At 38.5% G+C, this 18,186-nt stretch overlaps 1 pseudogene; it reads left to right on the forward strand.

Moving 5' to 3' along the window:
* The first annotated feature begins 6,909 nt into the window (after positions 1-6,909).
* LOC120107639 lies at positions 6,910-7,007 on the forward strand (annotated as a pseudogene).
* Positions 7,008-18,186: the final 11,179 nt, after the last annotated feature.

Consider the following 18,186-nt stretch of genomic DNA (forward strand, 5'->3'; position numbering starts at 1 on the left):
AGACGGACTGCTGGCGCTGTCGTGATGCTGCGAGGAAGACGGAAGAGATCTGAGGGGGTTGAGGCACGGACGGTCGGGAGCTGATCACACGCGCTGGATGCAGGAAGCTCGGACAGTGGGAGCTGATAACAGAAGCTTGGGATCTCAGGACTAAGATTCGGACGGAGCTGGGAGCTTGGAAGGAATGATCGCACGAACCACGGGATGGGAGCTGGAGCTAGGACGCGAATGGATGATGCTTCACGGACGGCCAAGAGGATTGGAACCGAGATGCTGGAGATTCACATGGGAGGATGAGATGGATGCGTTGGAAAGTGAACGGTGAAGATGATGAGTTGCACGTGGGCTCCATCGGGCTGAGATGCATGGGCTTCTGGGAATTGGTTGCAATGGATTGGCTGGCTGAACTTAGGCTCCTTCTAGTGTGTAACTAGGGTTGAACCATGCAGTTGACTGCATGGTTTTTGGACCCAATGCGCATTCTAACTTTGATTTACGATCACCTGCACACAACAAAAATAAAATATTAATGCAGCACTGTTATCATTATTTGTTAGCAATAATGCTAATTTAAGTGATGTGTAGATCGCACTTTTGTGCTCTCATCACACCCCCCCAACTAGCTTATTGCTAGTCTCTAGCAATTAACGAGCAAATAATAAAATGAGAGTACAAAAGATGTGGTTTAACCTTTGATATTTTATTAGAACTAATTGCATAAAATTAAAATAAGTACTCACTTTCGTAGGAATCACGATTGCACTTAGCACGTGCAACAAGCCGTTAAACCCCTAGGTTACCCTAGTGGACGAGTGTTGTCTCGTGAGGGTTTTCAAGGATGTTATCCACAAACATCATGAATTATATGACATGAGATTCTAATAAAAATAAACCCTAAGCTAATACACATGTAATTAATTGACATATATTTTCAAGTATGGCAACCGTCAAAGCAAGGAATATAAAAGTGTAGTGTGCATCAAATCATATGACTTTCTCAGAGTACTAATACCTCCACCACAACAGAGCACCGCCTGAGTTTTAGGTGCACTACTCAAGTCACAAATGTTTTCTACACGTTATTAGAATCTGATCCATCAAATTTTCAGAATATCACATGTTGTCTAAATTTGTCAAGAATGGTTCGCATGTAAAGAAAGACCTATCAATCTCAACTAAACAACCCGGGTACACAGAGGTCCAATACAATGGAGTCAAACCAGCCATTACCACATGTCACTAGGTTCAGCCTAACCAACTCATTCATGCTTATTTTTATTTCATTTTTTTTTTCCAATACACATGACAACTACAGCTATCCAAGCCCATTAGGCTCTAGTAAGGTCCATGTAGCGAGCTTTCAGTCAATGACCCCCCGATCCAGTTGGCTCAAGATATTAGGTGAAACACCCTTCGGACTTAATTACTCGAATCAGACTACGCCACGAGGCCAGACTTGTCATCATAAGTATTATTATTTTTTTTTGAATAATAATTATGCAAGAAAAGAAATGATAGACTGAACCATATAAATATTTTTATTATATATGTGACTGCATCGTGACTATAGGTCAACCAAAGTCGGATCATAAGGCACCTAAGTAATCTAGTCGGGATATTCAACCTCTATCTTTATGTGAAAACCAAATCCTGAACCTTATGGTACGAACAAGGATACTCATACTTCTTTTATGGATAAGGCTAACAAAAATGCAGTTAACAAATATGAACTCCTGAGGCCTTCCTATTGTCATTAAGTACACGTGTGGGGATCTAATAATAGGTCTCTGATCAGTCATAGTATGCATGTGTTCCTTGCCTTAATAGTTGTACACACTCAATATGAAAATACATGTGCATTTGCTCAGAAAACAAAGTAATAGAATAAATCAAATGCAAAAACAAGTTTTTTTTTTTTTTTTGATCAAAATATTTCCCTCCCCCCAACTTAAACATTGCATTGTCCTCAATGTAAAAGATGCAAGAAAGCTATATGTGAGAAACAATAGAGAAAAGAATATTAGAGAGAAGAAGAATACCTTGAGCTGTTGATTTCCAGAAAAGAAGACCTACAAAATAAAAAAATAAAAGAAAAAAAAATAAAAATAATTCTAACTAATATACACATACCTTGGCCGTCATGCTTAGTCATAAGAAGGCTCCTCCAAGGGAAAGGAGTCCTCTTCATCTGCAAAATTCTCAAGAAAAGGTTTTAATCTGTGTCCATTTACCTTAAAAATTTGACCATCCTGTGGATTCTCAATTTCAACTGCCCCGTGTGGAAAAACAGTTTTTACAATGAAAGGACCTGTCCATCTTGATCGTAACTTTCCAGGAAATAGATGTAAGCGAGAGTCATACAAAAAAACTTTTTGTGCAGGTTCAAAAGATTTTCTTAGAATTAATTTATCATGCCTAATTTTCATTCGTTCTTTACAAAGTCTAGCATTGTCATACGCATCCTGACGAATTTCATTCAACTCACTTAATTGTAATTTTCGAATTAAACCAGCATCTGACAATTCAAAGTTCAATTTTCTAATGGCCCAATATGATTTATGCTCTAATTCAACAGGTAGATGACATGCTTTTTCATAGACTAGCCGATACGGGGACATACCAAGAATAGTTTTATAAGCAGTACGGTAAGCCCACAATGCGTCAGAAAGTTTTAAAGGCCAGTCTTTGCGTGATGGATTCACCGTTTTCTCTAAAATTTGTTTAATTTCCCGATTGGCTAACTCTACTTGGCCACTAGTCTGCGGGTGATAAGGAGTTGCAATTCTATGAGTGATACCGTACTTTCGCAATAGGATCTCAAAAGGCTTATTACAGAAATATTTTCCCCCATCACTAATTATAACCTTGGGCATCCCAAATCGTGAAAAAATATTTTCTTTTAGGAATTTCAAAACAGGTTTGTGATCATTAGTTCTACAGGCAACAGCTTCTACCCATTTTGACATATACTCAACACCAACTAAAATATACTCATGGCCAAAAGATGGTGGAAATGGACCCATGAAATCAATACCCCACATGTCAAAAATTTCAATAGCAGCAATGGGCTGAAGAGGCATCATTTGCCTACGAGTTAGACTTCCAACACGCTGACATGGGTCACATATCCTACAGAACTCGTGGGCATCTTTAAATAGTGTAGGCCAATAAAAACCACATTGTAACACCTTAGCTGCTGTTTTCTTAGATGCAAAGTGTCCTCCGCAAGCACTGGCATGACAAAAAGAGAGTACACTTTGTATCTCATGATCCGGAATGCATCTTCTAAAGATTTGATCATTGCAATACTTGAACAAATAGGGGGCATCATAATAATAACTTCTTACTTCACGTAAGAAATTATTCTTATCATTCCATCCCCAATGCTCCGGCATCCGGTTCGTGACAAGAAAGTTTACAATATCAGCAAACCATGGCATAGTAGAAAGTGTAAACAATTGCTCTTCAGGGAACGAGTCCTTGATGGGCAACTGTGGCACCAAATCATGAACAACTAGCCGTGATAAATGGTCAGCAACCACATTTTCTACTCCCTTTTTATCTTTGATAGTGATGTCAAATTCTTGGAGTAGAAGTATCCATCGTATTAAGCGTGGTTTGGCCTCTTTCTTATCCAATAAATATTTTAGCGCTGCATGATCTGTAAAGATAACAATAGGAGCACCAAGGATATAAGAGCGAAATTTGTCTAATGCAAATACTACTGCAAGCAATTCCTTCTCGGTGGTGGTGTAATTCATTTGAGCATCATTTAAGGTTTTGCTTGCATAGTAGATGACATATGGCTTATTATCCTTGCGTTGTCCTAGGACAGCTCCTATCGCATAGTCACTAGCATCGCACATGATCTCAAAAGGTAATGACCAATCAGGTGGTCGCACGATGGGTGCAGTGCTAAGCATAGACTTCAACTTTTCGAATGCCTCTTGGCAGGTTTCGGTCCAATTGAATGGTGTATCAAGGGATAGGAGGTTACATAATGGTCGAGCTATGACACTAAAGTTCTTGATGAACCTCCTATAAAATCCGGCATGACCCAAAAATGATCCAACATCTCTAACCGTCTTGGGTGCAGGTAGCTTGGCGATTAGGTCAATCTTAGCTCTATCAACTTCCATGCCCTTCGATGAAACAATATGTCCTAGGACAATTCCCTTTGGCACCATGAAGTGGCATTTCTCCCAATTCAGTATCAGATTCTTTTCCATGCATCGAGCTAAGACTGCTTGTAAATGTAGTAAACAATCATCAAAAGAATCGCCAAAAATAGAAAAATCATCCATGAACACTTCCAAAAACTTCTCATTCATGTCTTCAAAAATACTGAGCATGCATCTTTGAAATGTTGCAGGTGCATTACATAACCCGAACGGCATCCGACGGAAAGCGAATGTACCAAAAGGACAAGTGAAAGTAGTCTTCTCTTGATCTTCTGGTGAAATCTCGATTTGGTAGTATCCGGAATAGCCATCGAGAAAACAATAAAAATTATGTCCTGCAACTCTTTCCAAAACTTGGTCTAGGAAGGGTAAGGGAAAGTGATCTTTCCTAGTGACCAAATTCAATTTTCGATAGTCAACACACATGCGCCAACTCGTGGGGACACGAGTCGGGACTAACTCACCCTGCTCATTTTTGACTACCGTCAGACCTGCTTTTTTGGGCACGACTTGAGTAGGACTTACCCACTTGCTATCGAAAATTGGGTAAATAATACCCACGTCAAGCAACTTGAGGACTTCTGCTTTAACCACATCTCTCATCATAGGATTCAACCTGCGTTGCATTTGCCTTGTGATTTTGGCATTATCCTCCAAATATATCCGGTGCGTGCAAATCAAAGGGCTAATCCCCTTCAAGTCGGCAATAGACCACCCTAAAGCTCCTTTATGATTCTTGAGAACACCAAGTAATTTTCTTTCTTGGGCATGATCAAGATCAGATGAGATGATTATAGGGAAAGTGTCCTCGGGTCCAAGAAAGGCATACTTGAGTTCCTTCGGTAAAGGTTTCAACTCGAGCTTAGGTGCTTGTTCATGGGATGGTACTATCTTTGCTCCTCGAGATGGCAAATGTTCAAATTCCTCTATTCTCGGTCTCCACCCATTGACCATCATGACATCCGAGTTATCTAAAATAGGTGGGACCGTATCATCAGTAGTACCTTCAGAACACCAATCTATCAAACCATTGTCGGCCGATTCAGTAGATGTTTCTTTTAACAAATATTCTTCCGCAATGGTTTCAACCCATTCAACTTCTTTACTTTCTTCATGTTCACTGGGTTGTTTGCCTATACTAAAGACGTTCAGTTCCAAGGTCATATTTCCAAAAGAAAGCTTCATGACACCATTCCTACAATTGATCAATGCATTAGAAGTTGCAAGAAATGGGCGTCCTAAGATGACCGGAATCTGAGATGGTGAATTGGAAGCCGGATGTGTGTCCAGTACGATAAAATCAACAGAAAAATAGAACTTGTCTACTTGGACCAACACATCTTCGATAATCCCTCTAGGAACCTTCACTGACCTGTCAGCTAATTGTAAGGTCACAGTTGTTGGCTTCAACTCACCCAAACCGAGTTGCTCATATACCGTATATGGCAACAAGTTCACACTCGCTCCTAAATCTAGTAATGCTCGCTCAATCCTAAAATTGCCAATGATGCACGAGATAGTTGGGCAACCTGGATCCTTATATTTAGGAAGAATGTTATGCTGTAAAATTGCACTCACATTTTCAGCCAGAAATGCCTTCTTCTTGACATTTAAACGACGCTTGACAGTGCACAAATCTTTTAAAAATTTTGCATAGGAAGGCACTTGTTTGATTGCATCAAGAAGAGGTACATTGATTTTTACTTGCTTAAAAAGCTCAAGAATTTCAGAGTTTGGTTCAAGCTTTTGCAAGGGCTTTAATCTTTGTGGAAATGGTGTAGGAAAAGGAAATTCAATTTTTTCAGTAGATGTTGGTGCTTCAGTTTCTTCATTATCCTTTTCTTTTGTCTTGGGAGGGTCAGAATCTGGTATGACTTGTGTTTGTTCTGGGACTGGTCGGTCAATAATCTTTCCACTTCACAATGTTATTATACTCTTTGCTTGCTCTTTATGCGAAGTTGAAGATGATGCATTGCTACCGCCGTAGACTTGAGGGTTAGGTTGTGGTTGAGCTGGTAGCTTACCCTTCTCTTGAGCACTTAAAGCAGTGGTCAGCATTGTCAGTTGATTTCTTAATTCATCATTGATTTTAGCTTGACCTTGCATGAAAGATTGCAAAGTTTCTTCGAGACTGGATTTTTGAGGGGGTGCATGTGCATAATGAGGGTGCGGAGGTGGAGGAGTTGGGTTATATACTTGTTGAGGTTGGTCATTCCTCCACCTGAAATTTGGATGGTTCTTCCATCCAGGGTTGTAAGTACCCGAAAAAGGATTATTAAAAGATTTTTGATAGGTATTCATAACATTGGCCTGATCGTGCAAGACTTCCTTGAATGCGGGTATTGTGGGGCAATCAGTGATGAGATGGCCAGGCATCTCGCAAATCCTACAACACTCGTTGTTATGCTCTACGGTCTTGACGGGTTCAATCCTTCTAAGTTCAATTTCCTCTACCTTCCTAGTAAGGGCTGCCATTTTAGCTTGAATATCATCCTGAGTATTAAGGTTGTAAAGGCCCCCGTGTGGAATGCTAGTAGTCTTAGGCAAAGGTTTATTCACTCTATCCCCTGTATCCCATAATTGTGCAGTCTCTGCGAGAGAGTCTAAATAGTCCCATGCCTCATCGGGTTGCTTTTCCAGAAATAGACCATTGCACATAGTCTCTATAAATTGTTTCAACTGTGGGGACAACCCTTCATAAAAGAAACTAATGGTTCTCCATGTTTCAAACCCATGATGAGGACAAGAGAGAAGCAAATCTTTAAATCTCTCCCAGCATTCATAAAATGTTTCATGGTCTTTTTGCTGGAAATTACTAATGTGCCTTTTCAAAAAGTTAGTCCTTTGTGCGGGAAAGAATTTTTTCAAGAATTCTCTTTGCATATCATGCCATGTTCCTAACGATCTTGGTCTCAAGGAGTTCAGCCATGTTTTGGCTTTATCCTTCAAGGAAAAAGGAAACAAGGTCAATTTAAGGACATCTTCCGATACATTTGGCACTCTAAATGTGATGCTAATTTTCTCAAAATCCTTAAGGTGAAGATAAGGGTTCTCGGATTCCATTCCATGATACTTTGGCAGCAATTGAATTACTCCTGGTTTGATTTCAAAGTGTCCTACATTTTCAGGAATAATCATGCATGAAGGTTGACTAGTCCTAGTGGGATGTAAGTATTGTCGAAGTGTCATAACTGGGGGTCTACCTTCATTACCATGGTGACTTCCTACATCATCATCAGCCATCTCACCAGATCTGAGATTTTGCGAAAAAGTTTCAATAATGTGATCTAAGGAATTGTCAAAAGGTTGTCGACTCAGACGTCCAGTGTTGTCCCTATTCCAACCTAGCATACAAAATTTCAGAGTTTATTTATTTGTTTATTTTTTTTTTGTTTTTTTTTAATGATTATCCTTGATCTTTTCTTAAAGTTCTTATCAATTTTCAAGTAGCAACAAGGGTTAATGAGATATGATGATAATAAAATTCTGATTCTAAACAAAAAAATTAAACACAGAAAATTCAAAGCAGACAGCAGCAAAGTTTATATTAATTTAATGGTCGTAAAAGTATCAGAATATCAATCAGACCGTTCAGATGAAAGAAACATGTGTCCTACAGCAGCCGAAGAAATTTGAGTGCAATCAGACGGTGGATTACTCAGATATCAGAGTTTGATGCAGACTGTGCAGGGAATAAAAAAACAGCAATAAAGATTTTTTTTCTTTTTCTTTTTCGAAACAAAAAGACTAACTACTAATTAAATCTAAAAATTATACTAATAAATCAGTCCTTCCCCGGCAACGGCGCCAAAAAGTTGGTGTAAAAATAAAATTGTTCTCCCAAGTGCAGGAGAATCGCACAAGTAGTAAAATCTCGGAAGTCTGAGGTCGAATCCTCAGGGAACGAAATTTATAGATTATTAGCGTAATTTTTAGATTAATTACTTAAATAAATTTGTGGATTAAAATGATGTTTTGATTTTCAGAAATTAAATGCAGAGAATAATAAACACAATTCAATGAAAAAAAATGGTACGGATCTGGATTCCCCCTTGATGATATTGCATCCAAGGAATAAACTCTATGATTCTTGATTAAAGATTAAATGTAGGATAGATCTAATCATGGTATATGTTTCATGAACATATGAACTCGATTTTTAAGCATTCATCGTGCTTTCTACGTCTATAACGAATCAAATACTAAAGCAATCCATATATCAATAATCACAATCCATTAAAGATCTATCTATGAAATAACTACGCATGGATCAAGAACATATCAATAAATATAAATCATTGAAAGCAAAGGTTTAGAGTTTACTTCAAAGAGCAAATAAATCAAAGGTTCCTCCATCACCCTTCCTAGGACTTTAGCCTTCCATTAAAATAAAAGAAATCTCCCCTGTTCCTCTTCCTTCACTCTTTTTTTTTCTTTTTATTTTCGGAAACAGGACATGCCCTGTTTCCTCTCTTTTTTTTTTCAATAGGGGCTCTGTTTTGGAATGAATGCCAGCCCCCCTGTTTCCGAAAAGAGCTTCCTTTATACCTCTCGATGGACTCCCTGATCACACGGGATGCTCCTCTCGTGCTGGCTGCCGAGTATCCCGGACGCGGAGAGGCTGTAATTGCGGGATATGGGGCTCGGGTGATTGCGAATCCGGGAGAGGCGGAAGCATGGAACGATCCCAGTGCCTTGGATGGGAGCTGATCAGTCGGACGCGTGGGAAGCTGGTAGAAGGGCTCGCGAAAGAAGCGGACGGGACGGACGTGGCCTGCGATGAAGACGGAAGCTGGAATCACGGACCGGAAGCTGCGCTGGTGGGTTGCGGACGTTGGCTCACGGACGCCTACGGATGACGCGGAATCTGGAAGAAGCTTCGCGGGAGGTTGCGGACGGGGTCTAAGAAGCTGATGTGGCTGGAACTCGGGTGCAAGATGGCTTCACAAGCGGAGAAGACGGACTGCTGGCGCTGTCGTGATGCTGCGAGGAAGACGGAAGAGATCTGAGGGGGTTGAGGCACGGACGGTCGGGAGCTGATCACACGCGCTGGATGCAGGAAGCTCGGATAGTGGGAGCTGATAACAGAAGCTTGGGATCTCAGGACTGAGATTCGGACGGAGCTGGGAGCTTGGAAGGAATGATCGCACGAACACGGGATGGGAGCTGGAGCTGGGACGCGAATGGATGATGCTTCACGGACGGCCAAGAGGATTGGAACCGAGATGCTGGAGATTCACGTGGGAGGATGAGATGGATGCGCTGGAAAGTGAACGGTGAAGATGATGAGTTGCACGTGGGCTCCATCGGGCTGAGATGCATGGGCTTCTGGGAATTGGTTGCAGTGGATTGGCTGGCTGAACTTAGGCTCCTTCTAGTGTGTAACTAGGGTTGAACCATGCAGTTGACTGCATGGTTTTTGGACCCAATGCGCATTCTAACTTTGATTTACGATCACCTGCACCCAACAAAAATAAAATATTAATGCAGCACTGTTATCATTATTTGTTAGCAATAATGCTAATTTAAGTGATGTGTAGATCGCACTTTTGTGCTCTCATCACGGGCTTACCAACAAACCTTTACAAGATGATTAACAAAAGAAAGAAGAAAGTTGAAGCTCCTAGATGAGCAAATATAACAATTTTAAGCTACAAAGAAGAGTTTAGAGAATAGTTATCGCTTGATGAGACTTCTCTCTTCTTTGTCACGATTGCTTCACTCTTCAAGGATTGGTGGAGCTCTTAATGTCTCTTGAAATCTGCTCAACCACTTTCTTTTGGCTCTTTGAATGAAGCAATTGAATGAAGCTTGCCTTGCTAGGATTCTCTCTTGAATGCACTTGATGTATTTTCCAAAGCTTGCTTCCTCTGATGAATACTCCCTCTTAAATACTTCTCCAACCTCCAAATAATCCTTCCTGACCGTTGGATTGAAGAAACTAGCCGTTTATAGCCGTTGGGAGTCTAAAAAGCACTTCTGCACAACTAGCCGTTATGCTTCTGCCCGTGCTTGGGTCGACCTAAACTTTTCTTGGGTCGACCCAAACCACTGTTCATCAGACTTGGGTCAGCTCAAGCTTTTCTTGGGTCGGCCCTCTCAGAAAATACAGAACCTTGTATTTCAGCCTTCCTTCACTTGGGTCGACTCAACTCTTTTTGGGTCGACTCAAGGTTGGGTCGACCCAAGGTTGGGTCTACTCAAGTTCAGTTAGGGTCGACCCTCTCAGGGATTCCAGAGACTTGTTTTCTTGAGGTTTGAGGATGGGGTCGACTCAACTTTCACTTGGGTCGACCCAGGTACTGTTCATCCGTGCCATAAGTGCTAGAATGTGCCAGAATGTTTCTTGATGTGCCGAGATTGACTCCACCTCTTCTAGGGTCGACTCCTACTTTGTGCCAAGTGTTCCAAAGGCGTGCCAAACGTATCGGGGTCGACTCCAAACTAATTGGGGTCGACTCTAACCATGTTTTTCCAAAGATTAGTTATGCTCATTGAAACAACAATATGATATTCCAAGCAAATTATGATGCATGGCACAATAAAGTTTCATACCCTTAACAGTTGAAATTACCGAATTGCCCTTTTAGGTATTTTTAACGTGAAACTTTGTCAAAATGAATTCTTGAGCTTTCTACCATTCTCTATTACAAATTTTATGTCGTTTATCAATCTTGAGAGTGGTTTTGACCATATAATCCTAATGTATCATGAGTGTATCGAGGGTGTGCCATTTATCAATGATGTATCAAGTTAATTTGCATTTCTAATTTGATATAGCCTCAATGGTTGTATTAATTATCAAAATAACATTATCATCCTCACTCGAGTCGACTCCTGAAAGTTTAGAGTCGACTCTGGAACTCTGGAGTTTCAAGAAACAGTGCTCGAGTCGACTCCGATACTCTATGAGTCGACTCCAACTGAGAACAAACAAAAAGACAGAGAGTTGATTCTCAGCGCTACAGTGCTCGAGTCGACTCCTACTTCAGCGCTACAGTGCTCGAGTCAACTCCTACTTCAGCGCTACAGTGCTCGAGTCGACTCCTACTTCAGCGCTATAGTGCGGAGTCGACTTCCAGCTACAGTGCCGACAGACTACTATTCACAAGTCGACTCCTGTGTCAGCCGAGTCGACTCTTACTTCAGCCGAGTCGACTCCAGCACGCTGGGAGACGTAACGACTAGTTTTTTCTTGACTCCAACGGCTCTATTTTTGTCTCTAACGGTTAGATTTTTGTTCCCAAACCATCCAAAGCTATAAAATCAAGAGGAGAGCTAGGAAAGAAGTTAGGGAAGTGGGAGAGAACACTTAGGAAAGAGATTTCAAGAAAAAATCTCCCAAAAGCACAAAAGGGCCATTCAAAGCAAAAGAGAGAGAAGAAGAGCATCCGAGTGAATCCCAAAGCTTTCTCTTCAACTATGTGCTGCCTTCGTGATCCTCTACCTCGTGCCAAGTCAGAAGAGGGTCAAGTAAAGAAGAAGCCGAGTTCCTTCATCTACAAATTTGTTTGAGGGCTTCTTCTCTTTACTTTACTTGTTTATATTTGCTATATTTGCTTATCTAAGAAGCTTGTATTTCCTTTAAATTCTTAGTCTAATATCTTGTAACTTGATTCAATCAAGGGATTGAATCAAGAGGTTAATGTTTGTTGGTGAGCCAAAGGAAAAACCAACGGTGTTAAGGTTTGTTGGTGAGCCAAAGAAAAAACCAAAGGTGTAAGGTTGTGGTTGGTGAACCGGAAAAAACCAACGGGGTTAGATTGTGATCCTGTGAAAACAATCGGATTGGTTCTAGTCGGTGAGCCTGTGAAAACCGACCGAGTTCGTTGTAATCTCACAAAAACAACAAGTTGGGTTGTGAGCTTGTAAAACAACCGGCTGTAATCTAAGGAATTATAGTGAAATTCCCAAGAGGTCTTGGGGAGTGGATGTAGGTGCTGGGGTGCACCGAACCACTATACATCTTTGTATTTGTGATGCCTTATTTCTTGCGTTTCATGCCTTACATACATACTTGACTGTGTAATATCTCTAGCTTTATTTCTTAATTGATTATAAGAGATTGTTTAGAACTTGCTTTGCTTTCACTCTATTCTTACAATTCACATAGATTAAATTGATCATGCAATTATAAGTTAATTTAGGATCAATTGCGCCCTAAAGCCATAGTATAATTGCTCTAGCTTAATTTATCACTACATAACTTGTAATTGCCTAGAGCTTAAGTAAGTAACATCTTATCATTCCGCTGCATTCAATTTAAAGTAAAAAATTAGGAAACACAATTTTTAGAAAACCCAATTCACCCCCCTCTTGGGTTGTCATCTTGGGCAACAAGTGGTATCAGAGCAGGTGCTCTTCTATTAATTATAGTCTTAACCGACTAGAGCTAAAGATTATGACAACCCCACATAACATATTATTTGTCGAGGGACTTTCCATAAACAGACCTCCACTGTTTGATGGAACTTACTATATTCAATGGAAAGCTAGAATGAGCATTTTTATTCAATCACAAAACTATGATTTATGGAATATCACAATAAATGATCTTCACACACATTCTCGAGCTGTCAATGAAAAAGACTTACCACAATTGAATAATAATGCTATGAACATTGTATATTGTGCTATCCATGAAACTATATTTCATAAGATTTCTGCATGCTTATCTGCTAAAGAAATCTGGGATACCTTAAGAAATATTTATGTAAATCTCAGATTAGCTCTCATATGCTTCAATTGCATACTAACAATGAGACTGTAGAATCTTCCACATTAGCCGAGTCGACTCCCAGTTTGTCCGAGTAACTCCTAGAGAAAAATAGTCTGAAAGGCAGAGACTCAGTCTTGGAGATCCTGTGAACGAGTCGACTCCAAGTATTTTAGAGTCGACCCCTAAGTTAGTCGAGTCTACTCCAACAAGGCCCGAGTCGACTCCGAGGCAGAACAGTTCAAAAGACAGAGAATCATCTTTTAGGCCTCTGAGAACGAGACGTCTCCCGAAGATCTCGAGTCGACTCTCAAGTCAGTCGAGTCGACTCCAAGTAAATTCGAGTCGACTCGAGGAAGAAAGAACAACAAAAAAATTCAAAAGCTTCCTAAAGACAAAGAAGAAGAGGAAGCAAGAAGAAAGAAAGAAAGAGATAAAAAGGAAGAAAGCCTTGACAAAGAAAGAAAGCCTTGACCAAGGAAGAGTCAAGCAAGAAAATGAAAGCTAGGAGCAACAATGATGATATTAGCTCCAAAGAACTACAAGAGGTAACTAACTTGTGCTTTATGGCACAAGAAGATAAGATAAAATCTGAGTCTACTTTTACATCAAATGATTTTCAAGAAGAATTTCCTTATGATGAATTATTAAATGCTTTTCATGATTTGTATGGTAAATGTAGAAAATTAGCTATGAAGAATTAAAATCTTAAGAAACTAAATCTGAAAATTTCAAAAGAAAGAAATTCTAGTGATGAAATACAAGATAAACTAAATTCTGAAAATAAAAGCTTAAGGTTAAATTTAAAACAATTGATTCAAAAAAATTAGAATTTAATAAAAAAATTCAAATTTAAGTAAAGAAATTAACCAATTAAAATCTTTTATTAACAAGTTCACTGTAAGTTTAGAAAGATTAAAAATGATGTTTGAAAATCAACATCCTGTTTTTGATAAATCCAAACTTGGGTTAACTCCTTTGGTTAACAATAAATCTCTAGAGAAAAAGGTTATCAATGCATCAAGCAAACCATTAAATAAGATAACTTATTTTAAACATGAAAAGAATGGGCATAACAACTTTACCTATCGTTCTAACACAATTAAATCAAATGGTAAAGTTATTACTATTAAACAGATTTGGGTTCCAAAAGGAACCATATGTCCTAACTCTCAAGGATCCAAGCAAGCTTGGGTACCCAAAATGAAAATATGAGGATGTAGATGTAGGTGTGCTAAGATACCCATGGAACAAATAGAACTTTCATACAAATGGGTGTTCTAGACACACGTCAAAAAATGAAACTTAAAATATACTTAAGAAAAATAATTAAAAAATAATAATAATAAAATCAGTAACCCTTGCATCTCATCATTATTTTGCTTTAGTATTTGATTAAAATATGAATTGCAAGTATTGATCAATTTTGTGATATAGAAAATACTTTTGGAAATATAATCAAATCACTTCATTTTATAGTATGCTTTACTCACTATTGGATAAGTTGCTAAATGATTAATCAATTTATTAAGAATAACTCTATGAATTCTCTATATGCTTGATTGAGAGTTTTTATCCATGGCATTATTGTTTATTGATCATAGATATGAAAATGTGTACTTGGTATGCCTTTGAATATATGCACTATTGAGGATGATAGTGTTATTTTGATGATTAACAAACAATTATCCAAAGCATGCTATAAGTTAAATTGATACTTCATTTATAAGTTCATTACTCTCAGTACATTTGTTTAAATTGAAAATATATATATGGTCTTGTTCATTTGGATGAATCTAACATTGAGAATGCAAAGTGTGGATTGAGTCGACCCATAGGTTGATTGGGTCGACCCCGGCACATCTAGGAATCATCTGGCACACTCCTGCAAAAACAGCACAAATGAACAGTGAGTTGGGTCGACCCAAGGTAAGCATGAGTCGACCCAACCTCCAAAGAACCTCAAAACGCAAAGGAAGAATGCTCTCTGGATTCACTGAGAGGGTCGACCCACACAGTGGTTGAGTCGACCCAAGCTTGAGTCGACCCAAACTCTGAGAGGGTCGACCCAAAGGGCAAGACAGAAAGACAGACAGAAAACGGTTCTCTGGAATTACTGAGAGGGTCGACCCAAGAAGAATTTGAGTCGACCCAAGTGAACTTTGAGTCGACCCAAAGAATGGTTGGGTCGACCCATGGGAAGGAAGGCTGAAATTGAGGTTTCTGTGGTTTCTGAGAGGGTCGACCCAAGGAATGTTTGAGTCGACCCAAGTGAAGGTTGGGTCGACCCAAGGACAGGTTGAGCCGACCCAAACACGGGCTGAACATAACGGCTAGTTGTGCAGAAATGCTTTTTGGACTCCCAACGGCTATAAACGGCTAGTTTCTTCAATCCAACGGTCAGAAAGGACTATTTGGAGGTTGGAGAAGTATTTAAGAGGGAGTATTCATCAGAGGAAGCAAGCTTTTGGGGAAAATACATCAAGTGCATTCAAGAGAGAACCCTAGCAAGACAAGCTTCATCAAGAGCTTCATTCAAGAATCAAAGAAAGGGATTGAGCAGATTCAAAGAGGCATTAAGAGCTCCTTCCCCCATTGAAGAGTGAAGCTTCCTTGACCAAGAAGAGCAAAGCGACTTCAGAGCGATAATTTCTTTCTAACTCTTCTTGTTGTTCATATTGCTTTATATGCTCATCTAGGAGTTTAAATCTTTTCTTTTCATTTGTATAAACACTTTGTAAAGGTTCGTTGGTAAGCCCGCAAAACCAACAAAGGTTCGTTGGTAAGCCCGCAAAACCAACAAAGGTTTTTGGTGAACCCAGAAAACCAAAGTTGTATAGGTTCGTTGGTGAGCCCGCAAAACCAACAAGGTTCTTGGTGAGCTCGGAAAACCAAGTGTATAGGTTCGTTGGTGAGCCCGTAAAACCAACAAGGTTTTTGGATTGTGAGCCCGGAAAACAATCCAACTGTAATCCGCAAGATTATAGTGAATTCCCAAGGGTACGCTTGGGGAGTGGACGTAGGTGCTAAGGAGAGCACCGAACCACTATATATTGGTGTGTTTGCATTGTGTTTGTGCTTTCATTTTCTCTTGCTTTATCTTCTCTTCTTGCATTAGATTAACTCACTTAAATAACCTAAGAGAGCATCCATCGCACTTAATTTAGAAAGTTTTAAAAGTACCAAAAATTTAGAAGAAACCAATTCACCCCCCCCTCTTGGATTGTCACCTTGGGCAACAAGTGGTATCAGAGCAAGGTGCTCTAATAGTACCCATTGATCTCACAATCAAGAGTTAAAGATCATGACAATCCAAGTGGGATGTTCTATAGGAGAGGGACAATTAATTGATAGACCACCTCTATTTAATGGCACAAACTACACTTATTGGAAAGCTAGAATGAGGATATTCATTCAAGCTTCAAACTATGAATTATGGTACATCATTACTAGAGGCCCTCACTCACTCTCTCACACTATTAATGAAAAAGACTTAGCACAATTGAATGCTAATGCTATGAACATACTATATTGTGCTATCCATGAAACTGAATTTAATAAAATCTCTGCATGTTTATCTGCTAAGGAAATCTGGGATACTTTAGAAAATATTTATGACAATATTCTGTTTAGCTCACATATGCTTCAATTACATACTAACAGTGAGCCTGCAGAAAACGATGTTGAATCTCCCAATCCGGAAGAAAGAACAACAAATGAAGAATTCGGTGATGAAAACAAGGATCCATACCCAAACACCGAAAAATTCAAAAGCTTCCTAAAGACAAAGAAGAAGAGGAAGCAAGAAGAAAGTAAGAAAGAGATAAAAAGGAAGAAAGCCTTGACCAAGGAAGAGTCAAGCAAGAAAATAAAAGTTAGGAGCAACAATGATGATACTAGCTCCAAAGAAGTACAAGGGGTAACTAACTTGTGCTTTATGGCACAAGAAGATAAGGTACAATCTGAATCTACTCTTACATCAAATGATTTTCAAGAAGAATTTTCTTATGATGAATTATTAAATGCTTTTCATGAATTGTATTGTGAATGTAGAAAACTAGCTATGAAGAATAAAAATTCTAAGAAACTAAATCTAAAAATTTCAAAAGAAAGAAATTCTTTTGCTGAAATACAAGACAAACTAAATTCTGAAAATGAAAGCTTAAGGTTAAATTCAGAACAATTGATTCAGAAAAATCAGAATTTAATTAAAGAAAATCAAAACCTAAATGAAGAAATCAACCAATTAAAATTTTTTATTAACAAATTCACTGTAAGTTCAGAAAAATTAAAAACGATGTTTGAAAGCCAACATGCTGTTTTTGATAAATCAAGACTTGGCTGGACTCCTTTGCTCAATAATAAAACCCTAAAGAAAAAGGTTATCAATTTGCCAAGCAAACCATCAAATAAGATAACTTATTTCAAATATAAAAAGATTGGGCATAAAAACTTTATTTATGGTTCTAATTCGAATAAATCAAATGGTAAAGTTATTACGATTAAACAAATTTGGATTCCAAAAGGAACCATATGCACTAACCCTCAAGGACCCAAGCAAGCTTGGGTACCCAAAATAAAAAATATGAGGGTATAGATGTAGGTGTGCCAAGCTACCCATGGAACAAATGAAATTTTCATACAAATGGGTGCATTGACACATAATTAAAGATAAGTCTCATTTTATTCATTAAATTTAGTATAAGGTTTAACATTCTACTTCGTGTATTGAAATTATCTTTTTTATGAAATTACGATACTCTCTGCATCAAAGTTTTTAAATGCCTCATATGTTAAATTTTATCTCAACGAGTTTAGCATGAAACTTTCTAGTGCTTGCATCATGATAAGAAAACAATGAATGGATATATATATAACCTTCTTCTTCAAGTTTACAAAAATCTAAATTTCCTCTCTAGTATAAACACTTGATGCTGATTTCATACCTTCATGTTAAAACTTTATTGAGCATAATACTTATGAAATCTTATTTCATTATTTGTAAAGGTATGAGTATAATTTATCATAATATCACTCATTCCTTATGTGATTATTTGAAATATATTATGATTTACTCTATAAGTCGCATGTATGCATCATATGTTTCAATCATAAATGATTAATGTGTCGGGATCATAATGAAAATTCTACTAAAAAGTTTTATAACAATGATTTTTTTTTTGTAATTCTCAAGACTATTCAAAAAAATCTAAGATTAATAAATCTGATCTTTAAAGTGTCTCATTTAGTATAATCACTGTATCCTTGATTGAATGATTAATATCCTTA

This window comes from Phoenix dactylifera, unplaced genomic scaffold (genome assembly GCF_009389715.1).
Source record: "Phoenix dactylifera cultivar Barhee BC4 unplaced genomic scaffold, palm_55x_up_171113_PBpolish2nd_filt_p 000940F, whole genome shotgun sequence".
Lineage (NCBI taxonomy): Eukaryota > Viridiplantae > Streptophyta > Magnoliopsida > Arecales > Arecaceae > Phoenix > Phoenix dactylifera.